This window comes from Lissotriton vulgaris, chromosome 1_1 (assembly GCF_964263255.1).
Source record: "Lissotriton vulgaris chromosome 1_1, aLisVul1.2, whole genome shotgun sequence".
Taxonomy (NCBI): domain Eukaryota; kingdom Metazoa; phylum Chordata; class Amphibia; order Caudata; family Salamandridae; genus Lissotriton; species Lissotriton vulgaris.
In genome coordinates, this window is record NC_141685.1 from 1192841997 (window position 1) to 1192865952 (window position 23956).

General features: G+C 43.4%; 1 protein-coding gene across 1 annotated transcript in view; it reads left to right on the forward strand.

Annotated features, from left to right (window-relative positions):
* LOC147748891 (myomegalin-like) overlaps positions 1-23956 on the forward strand; it is a 1575921-nt gene that overhangs the window by 452350 nt on the left and 1099615 nt on the right. The gene's annotated exons all lie outside the window — the stretch shown is intronic.

Below are 23956 nucleotides of genomic sequence, written 5' to 3' on the forward strand. Positions count from 1 at the left end.
GCGTCAAGAATATCGCAAGCGCACCTCGCCTCTTCCCTTCGCTGAACAGTGTTTACCTAGGAGAGTGGAGCGTTCGATGATGATGGTTGCCTTAATATGAGATTGATATAATCACACTGTATTAAGATCGACTCTTGCATTAAAAAAACTGTCTTTTACATGCACAGAATATTCACAGTTTAATAAGGCTTTTAACAAATGTCAATTCTTTGCCGTGCGCATCAATCTCTACATCACGCGCTCAACGGCAATGCGGTCATAACTCTGTATTTGACAGATTGAGCGATAAATTAACGAACACAGGCGTCAGATATTCACAGTTTAATGTGGCTTTTGACAAATGTCAATTCTTCGCCTTGCACGTCAATCTCCACTTCACGCGCTCAATGGCAATGCAGTCATGACTCTGTATTTGACAGATTGAGCAATACATTAACGAACACCGGCGTCGCTCTACACTTTGCCACTTACTGACTGTTTCCGTTTAATTTTTTTTAAAGCATTTAACTCTGCTGTTTTATGCTAAATAATTCATTTTCTGGTGTTGCTCATTGCTGACAAATGGGCTGCAAATATCCTAACGCCCTGCCGCTCAATGTTTATATATAAATATAAAGCGCTTGAAGAATGTTCATTTAACTTTGCTATCTGTAGTCGCTGCAAGATGAATTAATGTGCTCTAAGGCTTTGCACTCAAAGTTTCAAACAATATATTTTAAATCAAAATAACGTGCCGACAATCCTCATATACAGCGCTCCCAGCTCTTGCCAGATAACAGGTTTACTTCACTAAACCAAAGTTCACTCTGCAGCACGAGCTTTCCACGATAAACTCTTAGTACTGCCTGCAGGATATCTCCTTTTTCCTTACAGGTACACTTCAGTACGCTGCGGAGCACGACGAGTTGGGTTTTCCTTTTCCAATGTTTGGGTTAATCTATCTTCCTCTTTCACGATGTCTACTCCGTGTCTGGCAAAGATGCAAGCGGCGTCAAAATTGTTGTAGTTAAGAAGCACGAAGACAGGAGAAGAATGACTTCAGAGTAGATTTATTAATTGGAGAAAGATCCCAAACAAGCTTCTTGCCAGACACAGCTGGACTAACTGTCAGTGATGCCACAGAGATGACAACATGACAGAATCTAGACAGCATCACAGAGATGTGCTATTCCAGGCAACATCTCAATGGAATATAACACCCTCATTTTAAAATAAAATGCGTTTTTTAATTTGCCATTTGCAGGTAGATCTGATTAAAAAAGAAAATAAGCAGCATCTGTCACATACATTACTATATCAGTTGCAGAAACAAAAGAATATAAGATACAGTAATTTTTCAGACAGTACAAAAGGGAAAATGTCCAGGATCACCCGGTGTAGATTTTAAGTTTGTGCGTAGGTATACAGGCTGAGAATGAGTGTATTAGATCGGTGAAATAAGTGATAAATAAACCATTGAGCTATGTGTTTCCGTGTAGTATGGCATCGTAACTTAATGTTCCCCTGCATGTCTTTGTTGGATCCAAGGGGCCTAATTGAAAGTAATATATGAGGCCTCCGGAAACCAGCACAGAAGGCTAGGAATGGGGATAGGTCTAGGAAGAGAGAAGGTACTTCGGGGGGGGGGGGGGGGGGGGGACACGAGCGGCGTTGTTGAGATTATTCGATTAGAACGTTAGAGGGGTTGCAGGTCAGGATATAGTGTGCGAGAAAGGGGAGAGATCATGGAAACCGTCTCTGTGATGTTTTGATACTTGGCTTATTTCGGTAGTACCTGGGGGAGGGGTGGTAAGGGTGGAGCCCTAGAGCTATCTTAAGGCCTGGGGCCTGGATGTCATAGAGTGGAAAAGTGAGGGAATAGGGTCTTTGTCGATCGATTCCCTAAACTGTATAAGCATAGTGTCCTAGGCTGCAGCTACAAGGCATCGGTGTCCCGGGTAGAACAGGGCTTTGGGCCTCTTCCTAGCGAATCAGTGCCCTGTGCCACTGGGGGAGAGGTAGGGGATGTTGAGCCCTCCAGTGCAGAGTAAAGCGAAGTTTAGCTTGAAGGATAGCGAGGTTGGCAAAGCGCGCCCGTACCTTGTAGCTTTTCTCCCTGGGGAAAAAAAACCTAGGACTGTAGCCTCCCAGGAATTAAGTTTTTGTAAGCTCTGCGACAGTGGCCAATGAGATGTGTATAGTCTCCCAGTAGCTTGTTGTGCTGAAGCACGACCAAAGCATGTGTTGATCACCTTCCTGGGCAGAACATCTGGGGAAAGTGAGATGAGCTGTGGGGAACATGCAGTTTAGCTGAGGAGGTGAAGGATAAGCCCTGCTCAGGAACATGTATTGGATGTTTTTAAAATGAGCGTTCCTGGAGAAAGTCCGTGGGGACTCCAGAGCTCTGGACCACTCGGTGTGGTGAGGAGGTCTCACCAGGTCTTTCTCCCAAAGGTGTTGGAGGCCCCCATGTGTTCCCTGATAGCTTTGTATAATCATGTGATGAGATGCTGACCACCTCCTATGAGGTATAGGGTATTAATCACTGCATGGGTGGGCGGTTCATCTTCTAACGCTCCCATAGTGAGGAAAGCGCCAAAAGTAGCTGCCAGTGTTAAATATGGACCCGGGGAGATATTGTAGTCCTCGTATACCTCATCATAGACTCCATCACAACATAACTAAACTAGTGTCCCGGCACTCATATGGTTTTGTTACATAATTGTCATTAATCCAGACAACTATAAGATGATTCACAATAGTCAAAATAACACTTGCCACAGAGATATGTTGTTCAAAAAGCAGTGTATATTTGTTTTCAAAAACAGGTATTTACAAGAATTCAAAATGGACTATTGACTTTACTTTCTTGAAACATCAAAGTAGGATCAAAAATGGGGATATATTATGTCGGAATTATGCAACAGTCATGATCCTCGACTTGTATCTGATGTCCTCATTTTCTTGACCCGCACACTCGACAGCCGACACGTGTTTCGTCGCGACAAGTGACTTTCTCAAGGCTTATACTTATTCATTCAAAAGAGGGAAGGGAACGCACATAAATGTTGCCAAAGTTCCCATATATATACGATTGTCCCAACGATCTGTGCTCTGAGCGAAATTGGTCATAAGATTATGTAAAAATAAAAGAAGTAGATATTTCGGAAAGATTTATTTTTGTGCACAATCCCGTATTTCGAGAACAATGTTGCCGATTAGTGGTTACCTCCCACCCGGAATATTCAATCTTAATTTTGGTATCTGCAGTAAATAAGACACCACGGAGATCCTGTATACTTTGTCAAAGACTTAGGCCTCCCACTCGTACCACGATGCTTAATATATCTACCAAATTTGTTGGGGTAAGTAGAATTATTTTTCTTCAAATTAATAGAACTTGTTTTGCTAGGCCCTCCCAAATATGTCTTTTGGGGAAGGGTGGAGAGCGTAGCGCAGAGTTCGTTAAACTGTGGGGCGCGCCCCCCCCAGGGGGGCGTGACACCATCTCAGGGGGGGCGCGCACTCCACGCAATAATCTTACCTTTGTTGTCTTTCACTAGAGAACTCTGGTAGACTAGGGGAGGGAGGGGAAATCATCAGGCCGACCAGCCCATGCTTCTGTCTGTTAATCACCGTCCCAGGAGGGGGTTAATTGTTCGAGCTGAAGCTTCAGCTGCAGTGGAAGGCAGGAAGTCTCCTCTGCTAAAACCGAAAGCAAAGGAAGAGACAGTCCTGTTCCTTCGCTTCGGTTTCAGAGGAGACTCCTTGCCTCCCACTGCAGATGAAGCATTTCAGTTCAAGCCCTGCCCAGTTCAAAATTTGTTATCAATCAAGCCTCATGTCTGTGCCGCCTCACAGGCTTTCAGATTATTATCCGAACGGGGCCCTGGCTGCAGCCCCCACGGTGATCTGGTGGTGTCTAGCCTTCCGTGTAAAAGCTGGCAGGGCACCCCAGTCACTACTATGCACTAGTAGTGAAGACATTCGAGGCGAAAACGGGCCATTTTTTTTTTACTGGCCGGCCTTACTAAGGCTGCCCCTGCTTTTAAACTTGAGTGGTGTTGGCAGGATTTTTTCCCCTTACTGCTGCAATTATCAAAGGGCCTCCTGGCAGTTGATGGAATGCTCCCTCCAGCCCTCAAACACAATTTCGGTCCCAGGCTGCCGGTGTGACTCAGAGAGCAGATCATTGTCCACGGAGGCCAGTCCACTCTGCAGCAAAACCAGCAGAGTGGCTACTGTGACTGGCAGTGGAAGTTCTCTAAGAGTGCTAAACGATTGCTTAAGAAAACCTAGCACCCTAAAAGAAGGCAATCCACAACACCCACGCTGCGCCAGCTTACATTTCAGATGGTTTACTCTATATTGCATTCCTGAAGACTATTCTATTTCGTTTTACCAACTGTTATGTTTCTGTAGAGTTTTACAACAGTTAGACATGACGTGCTTTCGGATACATTCAGAGACATGTTGAGAGAGAAAGAATGAAAGTGTACAAAATGAGAAAATGCAGAAGACTGTATGAAGGAAAAAAACGTGATAGATTGAAGCACTCCGAAGACTGCTTCCCTTCCACACACCATAGTAATGTTTAAATCATAAAGATATCTAGAGAGAGAGTACCCCACTATCACCAGGGAACAGGGTACCGTGACAACCAGTCTGAGAAAAATCCCTGGGTACACACTATCATAGGAATTCACTATATTTCCATACCCTATCAGTTTAGGCATTCATACACTCTTCCTCCCGCCAAGACAACCCAATCAGTCTCAGTGATGGTAAAAGGTTGATTTCCACACTAAAATTGAACGTTCAGTCTCTTTAATAAAAAACATAAAAAGATTTACACAGAGAAACGACTTAAAATTTCAAAGAATAATCTTTGAACATATACATTAAAAAAAACAGGTATTCATAACAATTCAATATAAACATTAGGCAAGCACAATTTCATTTATCTAAATTGATACACCAAAAACGTAAACATGTTAAAAGCAAATATAACAGACAGAAGTACTATTCAATCACAAGAAAACCCCCTACACAATATGGCCTTTAAATTTCTTCGCCACTCTAGTTTCTAGATCCAATGGTCTTTAGTTGATGTACAAGTGGTGTAGTCAATAGTACCATAAATGTATAAGTATCTATTGCTTCCCAGACCCTACTTGGATTCTGCAAAAAAAATAATGCGTCAACGCGTTTCGGTGCTGTGGACACTTGATACTGTAGCACCTTCTTCAGGACTGCCGTTTCTTTGGGGTCACCGGCTTCAAGGAAATTAGAGTGGCAAAGGAATTTAAAGGTCATATTGTGTAGGGGGTTTTCTTGTGATTGAATAGTACTTCTGTCTGTTATATTTGCATTTAACATGTTTACGTTTTTGATGTATCAATTTAGATAAATGAAAGTGTCCTTGCCTAATGTTTATATTGAATTGTTATGAATACCTGTTTTTTTAATGTATATGTTCAAAGATTATTCTTTGAAATTTTAATTTGTTTCTCTGTGTAAATCTTTTTATGTTTTTTATTAAAGAGACTGTGAACGTTCAATTTTAGTGTGGAAATCAACCTTTTACCATCACTGCGACTGATTGGGTTGTCTTGGCGGGAGGAAGAGTGTATGAATGCCTAGACTGATAGGGTATGGAAATATAGTGAATTCCTATGATAGTGTGTACCCAGGGATTTTTCTCAGACTGGATGTTTAAATCATAGTCTAACATTTTTGGAATTCCATCATTTTGAACTCTAATTCACAACAAAATATGTATTAATTACTCCTTCACCTCGTACTACCAACAAGCATAAGTTACACCAACAGGACTGGCGTGTTTTAGGGTATGTTGGTTATTGTGTTGTATATCTGGCAATAGTAATTGTTCTCTGGGGTGGGAGAGATGCAGGAGGGATAGGGTTGTGAGGGTAGTTTCAATAACAAGCTGGCCAATGCTATAAAATGTGCTTTTTAGGCTAGTGCGTGGTCATGAATGATTAGATCACCTTCTGAGCAGTAAGTGCCTGCCTGTCCTTGGTTACTGAGAACTTCAGTCACGCAGTGTGTTTCAGATTAGCATTGTTCCATTTCTGGTGCTTTCCAGCAGTTGTAAGATCTTCTTAGAGTTTATTGTTGCTCAAATGGATGTAATTTCTGATATTTATATGTTTCTCTCATCTTCATTGCTTGTTTTTTGCTCCTGAGAAAGTGTCACTCTCAGTCGTTGAAATGCCACTCATAATTAAACTCAAATTATGAAAATGTGCACATAGCAATCTGAAACCATGGCAGCTATGAGCTCTACCAATTTACACAATCCTGGAAGGTTTAGCTCTTAGCAGAAAGTGTGACAAAGTTTCTTTTAAAAGTACACAGGCAGGCGCACAACGCCCAGAGGACGTTGTGTTGTTTAAACAGCCTATAAATTGCTGGTCCTGACACTAAATATGGTTATAAATAAAGAAGTATGTCTCCATTTGTAATGTGACTTTTTTGCCTTTGTTCCCTTTTATCATCAATCATGGATCATTCAGGAAACCATAGAACACAAGCAAAAGTGCTTTCTATTTATATTTGAGGTTCAAAGTATGCACAGACAAGTGCTGGCAATGCATCTTTAGGTAACTGCTCATTTTTGTACTGCCTGGGACATCAAAATAATGAGCTGGCAACCCTAACCATAAAACTGGAAGTTTTTTTGCAAGATCAGCACATTTATTTCCTCCACCCTGATCCCTGGTTAATGCCATTATAACAAAAGTTTAACTTATATCTGAAACCCTACGCCACCGTCCACAACATGCTGAGTTACTTCAAGTGTCTGGGAATGCATCCTGCATTCGGACAACTCGCTCCTCATTCTCGCCCTTCACTTTCACGCTGACCCTGCACACACAGAGATCACAATGCCCTCACACTAATCCTGGTGCACTCACACTATTCACTATTGTTAATGCTTTCTAAAGAATAATTGTTTCTCGTGACTGAGCTAGGGAGTGCTCGAAAAATCTGATAACACTGTCTCCCTTACAGTCACCGTTTTGGCTGACAATGTTTGCAGAGTATTCAGCTTTGAGAGAAACTGCTATCAAAACTCTCTTGCCTTTCAGCTCGTCCTATTTATGTGAGATTGGGTTCTCAGCACTTGCGTTATTAAAGGCTGAGTACCGTTTAAGACTAGATGTGGAGCACAACCTGAGGATGGCAGTAGCAAAAATCCATCCACAGATTGACCGTCTGTGGCGAAAAACATGCACACCCGTCACATTTATGTTGGTGGTATTATTAATCTATGTCATGTGTGGAACAAAGCATCCTAGTAAAAACAATTTGCACACATTTTATCTTGTAAAATTGTGTTTTGAACTGTATAATAAGCCTCTGTCATTTCACCACACCTACTCACAAACCTGTAGTTTACTAAACATTCTTGTTGTGTTTAACATTATTTGACGGTTATGGCTCGTGATATGCGCGTGGCAGTCGATTATGTAGTGTCCCAGATTCCAGAAATTTTTATCAGGTGGTGGGGGGGCCCAGCATCTAAAAAGAATTCAGCTGGGGGGGCTCAACCTACAAAAGTTTGAAGACCTCTGGCGTAGCGTGTTCGATCTTGTCTAGCGTATCGTCCTTGGCTCCTTCCGTGGTCCACGGAAGGAGCCAAGGACGATACGCTGCCATCCACGATCCAGCGACGTATAGAGAGGGCCTACTATAGCCAAGATCGAACACACTACGCTCTCCACACTTCCCCAAAAGACGTATTTGGGAGGGCCTAGCAAAACAAGTTCTATTCATTTGAAGAAAAATAATTCTACTTACCCCAACAAATTTGGTAGATATATTAAGGATTGTGGTACGAGTGGGAGGCCTCAGTCTTTGACAACGTATACAGGATACCAGTGGTGTCTTATTTACTGCAGATACCAAAATTAAGATTGGATATTCCGGATAGGAGTTACCCACTAATCGGCAACATTGTTCTCGAAATACGGGATTGTGCACAAAAATAAATCTTTCCGAAATATCTACTTTTATTTTTACATAATCTTATGACCAATTTCGCTCAGAGCACGGATCGTTGGGACAATCGTATAAATATGGGAACTTCGGCAACATTTATGTGCGTTCCCTTCCCTCTTTTGAACGAATAAGTATAACCGTTGAGAAAGTCACTTGTTGTGACGAAACACGTGTCGGCTGTAGAGTGTGCGGGTCAAGAAAATGAGGACATCAGATACAAGTCCAGGATCATGACTGTTGCATAATTCTGAGGAAGGGAAGATTCCCTTGGGGAAGAACTAAGTACAGATTGTGATACCAACCTTACAATGTCACAAGTACATACAACAGAAACAAAAAGATACTTAAAAGTGCATTTATTACGAAAAAACTTAAAAACACAGTGAAGGGTTTAGCTGATCTAGATCCCTACTTCTAAAACACAATTACATTTTTTTTTTTCACAAAGAATACATACAATTGCGACTTGCACAATTTAAAAGACAGAACAAGTACAACATTAATTTGTTGAATACAATTCGTATATTCTAGCTCCGCTGTGGGGACACCAGTATCGTATTGCTATTGCATCAGCATATCAATTTTGGTGTTGGAGGCTTGAATTATACCCTGGAGTGCGTTGACGCGTTTCGGTGGGTTCACTTATTAATTACCACCTTTATCAAGACCATAGGTTTGCTGTCACAGGCAAGGGTTAGTTTTCATTGCCCTGTAATGGATTACATGCAAGCAATTAATTCCAAACTTAACAATTAATTTTGAGCTGAAAAACGAAATACATTTATACTAGTTAGTGTATGCTCATGTATATACTATTAAGGCTGAAAACTCATATATAGATATATTAGCATATTGACCACATAAATTCGTGTATACTTTTGCGTTACTGCTAAGGACTCATATACAGCCATTGGCGATTTATTATCCACATAAATATCTATATTTTTTATATTTCTTATGAACACTTCACGTTGTTGAGGCTTTAGTTTTTCGCTAGGGTGTTGTAAATACATTTACTGCATGAAAACATAAATTGACTGCACAGGGAATGCTGCAACTCCAATAGAGCCCATATTTATGATTTGTTGCTAAAGAGGTTCCCAGTGTTAGGACTAATTTCTAGTCAGATAATTGGGGGTGAATTGGGAGTTTATAAGGTTCAACAAGCCTATCTCAGATCATAAAAGGGCTCAAAGGGGTTAACCAGATTAACTCATAGTGTATTGATGGTAAGGGGAGAGAACAAGTGTTGAATTCCCCTGAATAGAACATCCAAATTTCAAGATGGAACAATAGTATCAAGACAACAGTTCATGCGTCACTACCCTACCTGAGGTTTAATAATCGCTGTTCTTGATAGGGGTTCAGTTATGATCCCAACGTTCAACTATAGTTGGAATTTTCGTCTTATTAGTACTGTCTGATGTCTGGCCTGTAAGGAAGGATTATTCAATCAATGAGTAGTGAAAAGCCCCCGTTATGTTATTTTACAAAAATTATGTGGTTGAGGCATACCTAGTGTTATATATCCCTCTAGGTTATACATAGTCCAATAAAGTTAAAAAGACAGCTCATTTAATGGTTAGTCTCTGGGCCTTACAGGTCTATGAAAGATAAAAGAGGGAGAGAAGTGCCAAAGGCTGGTCAGACAGGTCCTAGTTGTTATAGAATGGGCGTATTGCAAAGGTATTTTAACCATGGTAAAAGAAAAAATTATTTTACCATCAGTGTTATCCTTTCGGTAACTGTATCTGTAAATAATGAAGTCAGGCTGTACGTCAATATCACGTGGCTCCTCCTTCCGTTATTCTTTATGGAAGCGCAAGGAACTGCTACTAGAGAGGGAAGGATGAGACTTTAATAAGTTTTGATGGTGTCTGCGCTCTCCTATTTTGAATTACTAAGTTAGAGCGCGGGGCAGGGGGGAATTACTTGCTCACCTGAAATTTGGTGTTAACATCCACTGTCAAAATTTCTTGGATGGCCCGTTATAAAGAGTACCCAAATTAAACAAAAGATCGGCGTTATTATAAAAGTAAAGTCTATTTCTAGAGATCTCCCTATCTTAAAAGAGGCAAGTACATGGAGAGAGGCTTGCCAATAGAGTGAAAACAGGGCTGGTCAATTCACTCACCGAGTAGGTGCCGCGTCGATCCGCTGTCTGTGGGGTTCTGTGTCGTTATGAGAGAACCTACGCTGTAACATTTAGTATATGCTTATCAAAGGCAGGTGATTGGTCAATGCGGAACGTTTATCACCAATCACACTAGAGCCTTTGAATGCTTGATATGCTAAATAGCGTATAGCCTATTTGCATGTTTGTAGGATACGGCTAAGCCAATTGGGGAAGTTAGCTTTTCGGCATCATTGCAGCCGGTTCCCTATCTGGTCTGCTATCGCAGTGTCGTGCGCGGTATCGAGCATTGGTCACGGCTAATATATTGAAATTCAAGGAACGTGGGTGTCCATCACAAGTTAAATTGTTACGCGCTATAAAACAAACCGCTTTAAAGCATTGGTAAAGCGAGCCACAGATTGCAATGTGTGCTGGGGTGGCTGATTCCCTACTAAGTCTCCCAAATAAAGGCCATGGGCGGTATCAGATGGAGATTGCCGCCTAAGCTCTTTGGTAAAGTGAATGCTGGTGTATACATTTTTTAAGCACGACTATGTGCATTATAGGTCGTTCCTAATGTTTTCTAAGTTATGGAACGTTAGCAATTGTGGTGAGAGAACGTGCAGGGAGCACGATGTGACACAGAAGCGTGCCAAAGAGTCATGTGTCCTAAACTTGCGGAATACCAATATAAAGTCAAGGGAGAGGTAACTGCATGAGATATAATATGAGACACGCAGAGGTTATAACTAGGTCACCCACACAAAATATCATAATGGGGGAGAGGAGGGGGTTCGTATGGTAACTTTCGCGTGGGGGAAGTAATTTCCTTCTTAGTCACCTTAAGTGTTTTACAGGCATTTTGACCAGTCTTCCCTGGTGTTTAATCCGTGATGAATGGTATCCAGATGACAGAAATACCATTGTTCCCTAGTCTTTCTCTTTTTGTCAATGTCGCCTCCCCTCCTATTCACTCTGATTTTTTCTAAAATGAACCATCTTATATCTTCACAAGTATGTTTCAGCGCTTGATAGTGTTCCGTGAGGGGGGCATTGATTTTATTTGTTCGTATCGCGGATTTGTGTTCCAGCACACGAATACGCAACTCCCTACTTGTTTCTCCAACCTACCCCAAATTGCTGGGGCATAGGAGTAGGTAAACCACATTTTTGCTTCTACAGTTGTTAAGGGTTGTAGGAGATAGTTTTTTGCCATTGTATTCTAGATTGTTTCCGTTGATGCAAAGTGGACAAAGTGGACATATGGAACATGTCCCACATTTGTAATTGCCTGATGCTACACTACCATTAAGGGTTAGCTGAGTATCTTTGGACGGCTTGTAAGTGTGGATTAAGCTGTTCCTGATTCTTATTTCTGCGAAAGGAGAAAAGGGGTTTATTTAGCTGTTTATCCCAATTTTAAATTGAGGATTTTCCAGTTCCTATTAACTATGTTCTTGATGTGATTGCTTACGTGCGAGTACTGAGTCACGAAAACAATTCTGTCCATAGTCGCATTCTGTTTACTTCTGTTTTTGTTCTGGTCTAAAAGGCTGTCTCTATCATAAAACCTTGCACGTTTAAGTGCATGTTTAATTAATTTATTTGGATAACCTCTGGCGTTAAGTTTTCTTTTCGTGTTTTCTGCATGGTTATAAAAATCTTGTAAATTGGAGCCGGTGCGTCTTAACCTAAGAAATTGCCAAAAGGGAACGTTGTCTTTTTGCGCTCGCGGGTGATTACTAGAATAGTGGAGAAGTGAGTTTTTATCTGTAGGTTTGGTGTAGAGTTCCACCTTATGAATACCATCCTCTTCTTTGATGTTGATATCTAAAAATGCAACTCTATCACTGCTATAATGACCCGTAAATTTTAGATTGGGGTCCCCCAAGTTCAGCCAAATAAGGAAGGAGTCTAAGTCACTGCTGTCACAGCTCCAGATGAAGATGATATCATCTATATAGCGATGCCAGCAGGAGATGTTTTCGTAAAAGGGTGCTAATTCATTGAAGATATGTTGTTCCTCGAAGTTACCAACATAAAGACAGGCCATGCTGGTCCCCTTGATCTGAAGGTAAAGTTCATCCTTAAATAAGAAAAAAATTCTTTTAAGGATGTAATAAATGCAAGACATGATAAAGTTGCGGTTGCCTCCTTTTAAGTCCTCAATTTCCAATATTGACTTAATGACCTCAATGGTGTCATTTTGTAGGATGTTTGTATAGAGCGCTTCGATGTCTAAAGCGACTAGATATTCCGTCGCCCTATTAAATACTCTACCCTCAAATGTTGTTATCGCGTGCGAGGTGTCCTTTAAGTAGGAACGTTGTTTCTTAACAAGAGGTTGCAAGAAGTGGTCTACATAACGACTCAATGGCTCAAGAATTGAGCCTATTCCACTAATGATGGGCCTCATGGGAGGATCCTCTATGTTTTTATGGATTATAGGTAGACCATAAATTGCCGGGATCACTGGATGGCTGTTAAGGAGGAATTTGTACTCATTATCATTAATGAAACCTTCCTCTTTACCCCTAACTAGCAGGTTGGCCACTTCTATTCTCAATTGACTAAGTTCGGTGAACGTAGATCTTTTGTAATGTTCTTTTACATTCAATAGCTCCCGTATCTTTCCCTCATATGCCGGAGTGTCAAATAGCACAACTCCCCCGCCTTTGTCGGCGGGTTTGATCGTTAGTTCATCACAATTTTGGAGGTTAGTTAGAGCTGTTCTTTGTGCCTTAGAAAGGTTATTGTTGCCCTTTTTACTTGCAGAGTTAGTAAATAAAGTTTTGATCTCCACTCCCACAACGCGTTCGAAGATCTCAATATTTTTATCAACTTGGTGGAGACTTTGCAGAAAGGTAGATTTTGGTTTAAGACCGGTGACACTAGGGGCTGGTTCATAAACTTTATCTTCAAAGAATCTATTTAATCGTACTTTTCTAAAGAGGGTTTTCAAATCACTGTTGCATAATTCTGACATAATATATCCCCATTTTTGATCCTACTTTGATGTATCAAGAAAGTAAAGTCAATAGTCCATTTTGAATTCTTGTAAATACCTGTTTTTGAAAACAAATATACACTGCTTTTTGAACAACCTATGTCTGTGGCAAGTGTAATTTTGACTATTGTGAATCATCTTATAGTCGTCTGGATTAATGACAATTATGTAACAAAACCATATGAGTGCCGGGACACTAGTTTAGTTATATTGTCTCTCATGGTTAATGCTTTGCAGAAACCTGAGTATTATAAACATCCAGGTAATAGGGTGCTTTGTATCCCTAGTGGCACCGCCCTTGAACCAAATGCGTTTGTTGTAAACACTGTGTCAACATTATAAGGTGACCTGATCTGATTATACATTTTGTGGATGTGCGCCCCGTTCATCACATTACTACCAGAGATCTTTTTTGTTAATAGACTTCAGCACCTTTATTCTCCTAGGAGACCTACATTTTCACTTGGAAGACCTCACCGACCCCTATTCAATAGCCCTGCTGGAGATCGTTGTAAACCTCGGCCATACCCAGCACATCCCAAGACCTACCCAACCTGTTGGACTTTTTCTGGACCCGATCATATTCTGCTTCAGAAACATTTTCGTAGACAAAGCATTGCCCATCACCTAGACAGATCACGCCCTCGTCTGCTTTAGCATTCCTGTCCCGAACCATAGAAGACTTACAACAAATGACCAGCCGCTGCTGCTGGAATAATGCCTCAGGAAAAAAAGTGGGTTCCTGCCCTCTTCGCGCACTTTCCTGAACACACCAGCAGCCTGACAGAAGAGATAAAGAACTTCAGTGACTGGATCACAGTTGGTGCCGACTTACTGGCACCGTTCAGCACAGAACAAGAACTCAAGACAGCTCCTACACAGAAGAACTCCTGATGATGGAACAACTTTGTGAACTACTAGAGCACAAGTGGAGAATGAGTTGGGACCTGCTGACAGGAATACCTTCACATCCGTCTTTAGATGCTGCCATCACAAATTCCAGATCACTAAGCACGCAGCACTCTCAAGACTGCATTGATGCCACATGTAACAACAGCAAGTAAATCTTCACCATCGTCAGAATTTTGGAGCACCTACAGCCACATCCAGCAACATCAACCCATTTGCAGGACCTCTGCGACATGCTCTCAGAATGTTTCTGCATCATGGTCACAGACACATATGGAAACTTTAACCCACAACCAGAGTACATCTCCGCCGAAGAACGTACTCTGACCATGTGGGATACCATCCCCACAGATAAATCAGTTGTCACCATGAGATCTATCCACTGTGGTTCCGTAAGATCCCTGCTTCTACCACGCATGTGTTCAACAAGTGACCCACCCCCATCACTGAAGGTCTGCCTCCCATACTCAGTACCTCCCATCAACTGTGCCTCCTGCCCTGAAAGCTGAAAAAATGCTGCTTTTACCACCCTCTCAAGAAATCCTCTGTGGACAAAGCCAAGCTCACTAACTACACACCATTCTTCCTCCTGCGGTACCTGGCCAAGGTACTTGAAAAACGTATCAGTAGATGCGTCACCAACCCACCCTGTCAACCACAAGCTCCTTGATGCCATACAGTCCGGATTCAGATACTACCACAGTATAGAGACAGCCTTCATCACTGCAATAGGCATCTACGACATGATCCTGGATAGAGGAAATACAGCAGCCCTCATCCTACTGGACTTATAGGCTTTTGACATAGTATACCAACCCATCCTCATCAGACATCTACATAAGATTCAAGGACTCAAGTTTCCAAGTTTATTGATAGTTCAAAATATAATTGAATCACCATTTGCATAAAAACAATCACATAAAAAAAGTTACAACTTTAATGCGTAAGTATGCCTGATTTTCACATAGATAAAACAATAAATAGTGAGTTAAAAAATCCTCCTAGGCAAAAGTGCATTAAGACTGACCCCATAACCTCTCCTCCCATCATATTCTTTACACTTTTTTCCGTCAAGCTCATTGTGAGAATGCGGCACCCCCCCTTCTGGCTTTGTTGTACAGGGGATAGAAAACAGCAAATGTTCATCTTTTTCTACATCAGTTTTTAACTAAAACAATAACATGGCCCTGCAACCAGGAGTTTCCCATATCTAAACTGTAAAAACACTCTACATGTGCGTGCTGGGCATATGAAATCTAAAACTTCCTCAGGGTTGCTGGTGGACTTATGAAGTAGAAAATACCTAGATAAGCTGCCCATATGAGTTTGGTGCTCCCTGAAAGTGGCAGTTTTCTCATGAACCCTTTTGTTTTTACCATCTGTGTGTTTCATGGTCGGATAAATGTAATCTCTTATCTGAATGTATGACAGACAAAATTACTTTATTCGGTATCCATGAATACCATAAAAGTGTACACCAAACATTTAAAAACACAAGAATTAAAACACTCTACAAGGTGCTACAATAAAGATGGAATACTAAACTTCTTACAGATACTACTAGAATAGGCTGTCAATTATAATTGATATACACAGAGGGCCTTCTGATCAGTGGGAAAGATATCTGGAGCAGAGGGCTATGATGCCAGCTTGGCAGGCCAAAGAATTACCCCCAAACAGAACTCCTTAAAATCGTCAACATCTAAAAAGCCCAATCATAAACCTCATGCCGGACAGCCCTGGGGGTAAGGAAGAAGGGTCACGTGATCAGAGTCAACATCCGGAGTCTATAGTTTTTCTCAGTCTTGCGGCCATCCTTAAAAAATTACTCTGCAAAAAAGTGTGAGGGCCTCCTCAGACAATTTCAGGAATAGTTGCACCACCCTTGCATGTTTGAACCTAGCAGACTTTAAAATTATTTTTAAAAACAACATTCTGGGGTGGGTGTAAAAAGGGCACAATAAAACAAAATGGAGCGTATCCTGCAGAGACTTGTAGCCGCAGCCGCAGGGGCCCCTTAACTCAATCGTTGATAAAAACCCTGCTGGACACCCCAGTATTTGGTGAAGTTGGTTCATCCTAAATCTCGTCATCAGGAATCTGTCCTGGGCATTATAAAAGTAGGCCAAATATGGTTCCATTCCAGGACTAGATTTAGCAAGTAGGTGGACTCTTACGGATGGTTTGATCAACTCGGTATCGTCCCTGGCGGAGGCCCTCTGCTTTAAAAATGCCGACTTAACAATCTCCTTAGCCTCTGCTACCAACGACTTCGGGTTGTCATAATAGTCGACATGACCCAGGCCAACCAGGGTTTCCTTAACATATTTCAGCCAGGGGATGTTATGCCCATGCTCCCTTTTTAGGGCAATCAGATATAATCTGCCTTCCAAGGGACGCTTCGGCGTTGGTTCATGTTTTTATCCAACAAGAGAGGGGTTTTAATTGGATCTCATCTCTGATATAGGAGAGACCTAACTCTTCATGAATGGAGTAAGATGGGGTACTCTGTGGGACTCTCAATAACCTTCGCAGGAATTTGTTTTCTTCAATCTGTATCTTTGTGGGATCAGCAAATCCCCATACCTCACTTCCATATAGCATTTTTGCCTTGCAAATGGCCCTGTACAAGTTGGTGATTTGTTCTGGGGCCCAGCGTCCCAGCCTATGTGCAAATTTCATAATTGCCCCCGAAGAACTAGAGAGAGAGAGATCTGCATTTCCCCTCTATCAGTTTATTAAACCTAGTCCGGGAGTCAAACACAATGCCTAAATAAGAAAATGCCTGAACTTTTTCTAGATAGTGGGAGCCAATCTTGAAGGTACATTTTCTACCTGGTCTTTTCCCCATCTCCATGATGTAGGATTTGGAGAGATTAGCGGACAACCCCAGGTTCTCCATAAAGCTAACAAAACCATCAATCAGGTGCTGGAGGCCCCATGCGGTGCGAGACCGCAGCACTGCGTCATACGCGTACAACAGGACCGGTATTTCTCTGTTACCTATCCTCTGGCTATCTGCCCCTAATTACCCCAGAGTCTTGTCTAAAGCATTAAGATATAATGTGAATAAGAAGGGAGCCAAAATACAGCCCTGTCTGACACTCCTAGAACAGGGAAAAGAATCCGAGGTGTCACCCTCCTCATTATATCGGACCCGGGCTGAAGTGTTCTGGTGTAAGGTACATAAAATATTCACCAGTCCTGGATCCACGCACATGGTCCCCAGTAGCTCCCACAGTTTGGTACGATTGACCAAGTACACCCGTCTCATTACTGGCGACTATGTACTTGGCAACAAGGAGGTAGAGATTAAGGCTTTGGTCAGTTGTTGAGCGACCTGGCCTGAAGCCATACTGGATGTCCGAGATGATTTCGTGCTCTTCCGCCCATTCCATTAGGCGGTTAAGGATTACTCTCCCCATGACTTTCACTGAGACGTCAATCAGGGAAATAGACCTATAGCCTTGTGGGTTATCTTTAGCACCCTTTTTGAAAATTGGAACGATTATCGCATTGGACCATGAAGGGGGCATACCTGTCTCCACTGCTGTGTTAATCACTCTTACTAAGATTGGAGCCCACAAGTCTACCTGAGAAAGCAGGAGATCTGGGGGTATCCCATCCGGTCCCGGGGCCTTGTTACGGGTTAGTCCCTCGATTCCCGCTTTTATCTCGCCCAAAGCAAAGGGTATTTCCAGAGATGTTTGATTTTCTACCCCTTCAGATGGAAGTACGATGCTTGGGCAATCATGGTTATAAAGACCTTTAAAATGCTCCGCCCAAGCCTCTGGTAGAACATGGCAGGCAATTTTAGGTTTGTTCTGATCTTGAAAGAGAGGTTCATTCACAATTTTCCAGAAGGCAGACCTGTCCCTCGCTTCAGCTGCCTCCCTCAGATTTTCCCATGCTTCATTTTGCAGTGAGGATTTACAGTAATTCAGGGCCTGTTTATACCTCCCCCTGCACAATGACACAGAGCTTGTCTTTGGGGACCGACTTTAGGGCTGCTTCCAGGTCTCTAAGGGCACTAGAGCATTGCTGGTTAAACCACCTTGGGGTGTCTTCTACTTTTTTCCTAGTTGTACTTCTGAGGAGCTCATCAATACGCCAAGCAACCCCCTCGTATGCAGTAATTAGGCCCGCCCCCTCAATGGCAGGGTCCAAGCACAACCATAACTGTTGGTTTTCCCCCGTCAGTAAAGCCTTATAGAATTATCACAGTCAATATTTGCCCATCTTAATCTTCTCCCCGGTCCGTTGCTTCAAAAGAGCCTCTGGTCTGTTTGCACGGGGTATGCTTGACTGGATCAGGACCCTGTAGGGTCAGGACCAGCGGGTTATGATCGCTGAAGGGGCTTAATTTGACATTAAAACTCAATATCCGACAAATTAGGGTAGTCGGTACAAAACTAAAATCTATAATGGATCCCCTTTCTTTACCTTTAAAGGTTGGAGGGATGCCCACGGCCCCAACTACTCTTATCAGATCTAATGTGTGTGTTAGGGCAGGGGTGCCCAAGACCTTACTTAGCTCCAATCCCTCCCTGGTGTGTTCCATGTGTAATCCTGCTTCCCTTGGGCATGATTCCCAGACCCCCTGATTGTTAAGTAGGTGGTCGCATAGATGGCAATTAAAATCTCCCATCACTACCAGCTGCGCTCTACTCCCTCCTTGTGATTCAGATCTTGTCAACCTATGGTCCAGCTCTGCCAGGCTGGCCAAAATCTGTCCACCATTAGTGGCGTTATTAAATTTAATGAGAGTCAGTTTCAAACCCCTAGTTGTGAACTGTATCCCTTGGATGCAAGCAGAGTCCCAGGCTAGGTTCTTCCATTTTCCCCTTAGCCTCAGGTCCACATACGTGATCAAATCTCCCTTAGCTAGCCCAGGCGAAGAACTTCGTGCGGGGATGAAGTACATTTTATACCCTTCCATTACTAGATTGGCCGAATCCTCCTCCCAAGTTTCCTGCAGGCAGATTATTTTAAATCTCCCTATGTATTTCAGCCAATCCTGATTTTTTTATTTGCTAGATAGGCCTGCTATGTTCCAGGTGATTATATTAAAAATTCCCATTCCATCTGATAAAGAAGGATTAGGACCCAAGACAGTGAACCCCTTATGAGGTGCCAGCCCTCCAGGAGGACTAGATTCAGTGCCAAACTCTCTATGAGCTATCTGTACTGTGGACTGTATTGGAATATCAATCTGCTTCCCACCTACTCCTCCCGCGACCGTAGCTAACTGCACTTCCTCCATGGCGCCCACTTGATCTATAATTGGCCCCTCGGGTAGTCAATCCAGGTCGCTTAGGCTGGAAATATTGTGTAAGGGGGCGTATCGATTAAGCAACGGCACTAAATGCGCCCCATCCGTTATACTTGCCCTTATTCGCCTGGGGCCTTCCCTCTTCTGGGCTTGCTCAAGATCTCTGTAGAAGAAGCCTAGTGGGAGTAATCTAGCCCTGCAATCACTCACATCCTGAAAAATCCCCTTCTTTTGATGGTACAATAGATCTCTTACCATCTCCGGGTATCTGAAATTCAATATTACACAGTCTCCGGGAATCCCTTTCTGCTCTTTCCAATCATGATACTCTTCTGGCCATTAAAATGTGTCTGTGGTTACTTATACTGAAACCTAAGTTGATGGCTAACCAGTGCGCTGCTTTGTTAATCAAGGAACAAGTGGTGTCTTCCCTGCCCTCTGAACATGGCTGGATCCCTGTCAGAACCACTGTGTTGGGACTTAGTGCTGGAGGTAAATCTAATACTGGTAATTCCTGGGTGTTATTTGCCATGTCCACCTGTGGAGGTACTAGTTCAGTTAGTCACGCACCTCCCCCTGATCACACGATGTAGTATCGCTGTTAGATCGGGCCACTGGCCTCTCCTCCCTTAATTGCCTGTTAACTTCGCTTGGGCTTGAGTGACCCTGAGCCTCACTACAGGTGCCTCCTTCTCGTGGGTTCTTCCTTAACGCCTCTTGCCTGTCTTCGCCCCACTTGTGCCATCATTGGGTAGTCCTAGCTTGGGGTGTGTAATAGTCTCAACATCTCCCCTCCCCTTCGGCCGTGGCCCTTTCTCAATTACGCCCTCCGTCCTATCTTTTGTTATTAGTTGCGAGAGTTGCCCTTCTATTACGTTTAGCCTCTTCTGGAGAGGTCCCAAATACGCTAATAATAGGGATTCAAATTTAGTGATCAACTCTTTGTTGCATGCCTCCAATAACGGTGCCTCGGAACAATTGGGGCACCTCGTGGGGGTTGTCGATGCCTCTTCTTCCAAGGCCCCCCTCCCTCTCACTACTGCTCTCTGTCCTGTCTTTTTCTGGGTATACAGTCCCCCCTTCTTTGTGCACCTAGCTTGGACTTTGGTCTCTCTTGGATTATTATTATTAGTAGTAATGGCCTTTGCCTGTAAAACCTTTTTTGAGCGCGTGATCACCTCCCCACTGGGCTCTGGGGAAGTTTCTTCCGCTGTCTCCTGCTTAGGTGTGTTTGCCTCCTCATCCCTTCGCCCTAGAAGGTCAGGTGTCAGAGAGATGCGATCCTGTGAGTCCGCCCCCTCTTGAGGGGAAGTATGTGACTGATCTTGATCGTTGTCATCTAGCTCAATGGTTTGTGGTGATGTGGTCACCCCTACTGTTAGTGCTGGAGAATGTATTGTCAATTTCAAAAGGACAGTGGTCCAAAGCAGTTTCAAAGATATACAGTAATGATAACAAGACAAGCCGTGATGAGCTGCTATATATTTATCAGAGTCCAGCCGGACATGGAATTTATTTTCATAACGATAGTTGAATTGTTAGTGCATAAGCAACATTTCAAGAAATAGAGAGCACAATCCTGTGCTTTACCGCAGAACAGAGAAAGTGAGGAATAAGGAATAGTTGTGAGGAAAGGAGATATCGCAGGCAAAAGAGAAGTGAGCAAGCTGGACACTTTTAAATCCGTGTTACAAGTGTTTTGCCAGAGTAGTACATACAGAAATTGGTACACATTGGCTTTACTGTATACCTACTATAAAATGTCGACGTTTCAATCTCGCGCTCAAGGGTACAATGGGATCATCATCAGGACTGTACAAAATTACTATGCCTGGTAAAAACAATGATGCGCCTGTATGAAGAAGAAAAACAGGAAAAAGAAAAGGTTTTCAGATTTTTGGAAAGGGGTTCTATTCAGGTTTTTGAAGGAGAGAGTCAACAACGCTCAATACATACAAGTATAACATTTCCTCGGAATCGCAGTGAGGTTCAAGTGGACTCTAAGTTGAACAATGTGCACAATTTCTACAGGCACACACACACCACCAGCCATCAGTGCACGCATCAATTGTTAACGCATCCACAATTAACTGTTGTAGCAATCGCAGTATGGCGCACTTTACTTTTAAACATGTCAGTGCACGCGTTTCCACCAGGCACACACACCACCAGCCTTCAGTGCACGCTTCCAGACACACACACACCACCAGCCGTCAGTGCACCCTTTGCCACCAGGCACACACACCACCAGCCGTCAGTACATGCTTTCAACAGGCACACACACAACACCAGCCGTCAGTGCACGCTTTCACCAGGAACACACACCACCAGCCGTCAGTGCACGCTTCCACCAGGCACACACACCATCAGCCTTCAGTGCATACTTCCTGACACACACACCCCAGTCATCAGTGCACTCTTTGCCACCAGGCACACACACCACCAGCCGTCAGTGCACGCTTTCACCAGGCACACACACAACACCAGCCTTCAGTGCACGCTTTCACCAGGCACACACACCACCAGCCGTCAGTGCACGCTTCCACCAGGCACACACCATTAGCCTTCAGTGCACGCTTACAGACACACACCACCAGCCGTCAATGCACGCTTTCAACAGGCACACACACACCACCAGCCATCAGTGCACACTTTCACCAGGCATACACACCACCTGCCGTCAGTGCACACTTTCACCAGGCACAGACACCACCAGCCGTCAGTGCACGCTTTCACCGGGCACAAACACCACCAGCCGTCAGTGCACGCTTTCACCGGGCACAAACACCACCAGCCGTCAGTGCACGCTTTCACCGGGCTCAAACACCACCAGCCGTCAGTGCACGCTTTCACCGGGCACAAACACCACCAGCCGTCAGTGCACGCTTTCACCGGGCACAAACACCACCAGCCGTCAGTGCACGCTTTCACCGGGCACAAACACCACCAGCCGTCAGTGCACGCTTTCACCGGGCACAAACACCACCAGCCGTCAGTGCACGCTTCCACCAGGTACACACTACCAGACGTCAGTGCACGCTTTCACCAGGCACACACACACCACCAGCCGTCAGTACACGCTTTCACCAGGCACACACCACCAGCCAATAGTGCAAGCTTTCACCAGGCACACACACACCACCAGCCATCAGGGCACAATTCCTACAGGTACACACACCACCAGCCATCAGTGCACACATTAATTGTTAACGCATCCACAATTAACTATTGTAGCAATCGCAGTATGGCACACTTTACTTTTAAACATATTCTTCTAAAGCGCAGCATGCCACCATTGCTACAAAAATAAATACACATTTTTTGGCCTACAATTTATAGACTTTTGTTGCAATTGTTGTTGCAATATTTCGCAATGCCAATAGCTCAAACTTAATTAATGCGAGACCTATTGCATTGCAACTGCTTGTTTTAAATAGAGGGACGATTTTCAATTTTGGATTTCCCAAAGGGAGACCTGAGTCTAAGTCCCCAAACAAGGTGTTTAAGAAACACTCTTCCTTTTCAAGGTCAAACACAGGTTCTGGGAAAGACAGTAGATAGAGAGGTAAGCCTGCTTGAGCTGAAGCTTCTCTTTGCCCTCCAAGTGGGGCAGCCAAATGGAAGCTATGGTTCACAGATAATTCCATAGGAGAATGTACCTTAAGTATTGGCTTAACAGATCTGGACTTATTTACATAGTTATTTACATTCTGCACTATGAACAAAATTGCAGTCATCATTTCCAGTATATGATCGGAACTAGACCCCAATTTTTCAAATGGGGACAGAATGGAATATAGGATGTTTTCAATACAAAAAAGGTATTCGGATTACACCATCCCCACCATTTCCTTTCCCAGTCTGCGTGCTTGGAAGGAATAAATTGTGAACTGATTCAGAGGAAGAACCAATTAAATGACTTGAGCTACAGTACAGGGGGCATAAAAAGACGTTGGGGAGAAGAGCTTAAAGTTAAAAGACTCCTTTCATTAGATCGAATCTTTGGAGGCTCGCCCTAAGTGGTGTACTCTTAAGGGGCTCCCCAGCCCCCTGAGTGCCCTTCAATATCCATATCAGGGAGTGTAAAATCATCCCCAATTAACACCGCCCTATCTACTGTACTAGAAACAGCTCACAGAGGTTTCTCCAGACCACTACCCTCGTGTACCCCCTTACGGGTATCTCCCCGGTCATGTGAGACAAAATAAAGACAATCTCTATGAAACCTATCAGGGGAGTTATGAAGCAGTTCCTGAAATACGACAGGAGCCTCGGCATCTGGGGAGGAAAGTGTAGCAGTAGATGGCAGGGCTAAATCTTCCTGGACCCGCCCATTTATCTGGATTCTGCCTCCGACAGAGATGCCATGGCCCCTGAGAGGCAACATCAATCGATATAGAGGGTGGCATGGAGAGGGTCCCTGGATAAAAAGCAGAGGTCAGTCCACCGGGAGTCACTGCTGCCACCTAAGGGGAGGAGTCAGCCTGAAAGCAGAGTCAGCCCAAAAACTTGAAAGTAAAAACCTGCCCTTTTGGACCCTGTTTGCTATCCCCTAGTTTTTCATTTTATACATCTTTAGGTTCTCTGCTTTGGGCAGCCACACAAGTGAGGTATCGTTTTTATCAGGAGACCAAGGGGATTGCTG